Raw genomic sequence first — 1,742 nt, forward strand, 5'->3', positions numbered from 1 at the left:
TGTTACCTTACTCAATTCAAATCATATATGAACCTTGAACAAAACTCTGTTGTACAAAATTAAAAAATTGAATCAAAATTGCGTTATCTTTTTAACCCAAAGGTTATGACAGAGAATTAAAAACGTAACAGAATAAAATTAAAAATTTTTAATAAAAAAATTTGTATATAAAAATACTTAGTGCTGCTGGACTGAAAAATGTAGAGTCATTACAATAAAAGTCGAAACATGAGACCAGAAGAACGCCATTGCTGGGACGTCGCTTACATAAAATAAAAGTAGACTTTTTAAAGAGTGAATTCCAATAAGAGTAAATAAATTTGTTATCAGCCATCTTGATTATCTTGATAGCAAATCGTCTTGATTTTGTTAAAAATTGTATACAGCAGGATATTAAAACATCTCCAAAACAAATAAATAGTTTTGATCGATCGGACTCTTTTTTTCGACACAGCTTTACAAATAAAAGGACATATATAACTCCACAAACAGTAATATTGACAGTAATATTGATTACAGTAGATTTATATGACACAAAAGTTGATTCACATGATAAAATAGAAATTGATCCTAAAGATTCACCTTGTTCTGTTTCCAGTAATATATATGTATAATATATAATATGTTCTTTAAATTATAAAGAAAGCTGGATAGACTTGACAACAAAAGATGTCAAATTATTTAGTCATATTAAAAAAGAATTTTATTTGGATAAATATCCTGAAAGGGAAGTATTGAATCGCAAGACGTAATCTTTATTTCTATTATAAAAAATAAAAAAGCATTACGGTAGTTAAAATTCACTCTTTACCTTTAAAATCATCATAGTGTTCAGTTATACAGAGGAGCCCCCGCACCACAGGACAACTCGGTACTTGCGTGTCTCTTTGTTGTGGGGCTCGTCGTTTTTTAAATGAAGAATTAATTATATTATTGAAGAAAAAGGAAAAACTTTTGTAATTAAATTCTTTTTATCCATATAGCACGACAACAATTAACTGTTATCTTAATCTACTTGAATCGATTGCGATTAATTCCGTATAATAAGGAAATAATAAATTTTGTACTAGCTATCGCTACATTTATCAGTTGAATTGTGTATTTATTTTTAATTTTTAATGTATTCTATTTTATTGCACTGAAGAGGGTCGAATCTTGACCGAAACATCTACTTATTGTTATGAATTGTTTTTAAATAATATATACAATAACTTATTTACATCTTTAGTTGTGGCTGTATACTCTTTATTATTTAACCTTTGTAAAAAATAAAAACTTATGTCAGCCCGTTTAATTAAAAGGAGAAACCATAATGGGGCGCAATACGTGTGCATTTGATGCTCCCCTTCGTATCATTGTACATATGACGAGTATAAATCCCAAATGCAAACGTATTGTGCAGACTGTCGACTGTTTTTTACAATTAGTGACAAAGATTGTAAATCGAGGAAACATAACAAAAAATGAGTATAGTGAAAAAGCTTTCTTTCTCATCAACTTGTCATTGTTTCAACAAGCAAAATATACAAGACAATTCCATTCGATAAATGTAATGTGCAACGCTGCTTATCTAGCGGAGTATACATTTCAATCGTTACCAAGTTTAGAAAGAAACAAAATATGTATTACGTGCAATTACATTAATAACAAGAAATTCATAGATATAAGCAGATATACTATTACATAAAGGGTTGCAACACATTCAAGTGGCTGCAAATGATATGGGTTCGATGAAACAAACG

The sequence above is a fragment of the Trachymyrmex septentrionalis genome, unplaced genomic scaffold, assembly GCF_001594115.1.
Source record: "Trachymyrmex septentrionalis isolate Tsep2-gDNA-1 unplaced genomic scaffold, Tsep1.0 scaffold418, whole genome shotgun sequence".
Lineage (NCBI taxonomy): Eukaryota > Metazoa > Arthropoda > Insecta > Hymenoptera > Formicidae > Trachymyrmex > Trachymyrmex septentrionalis.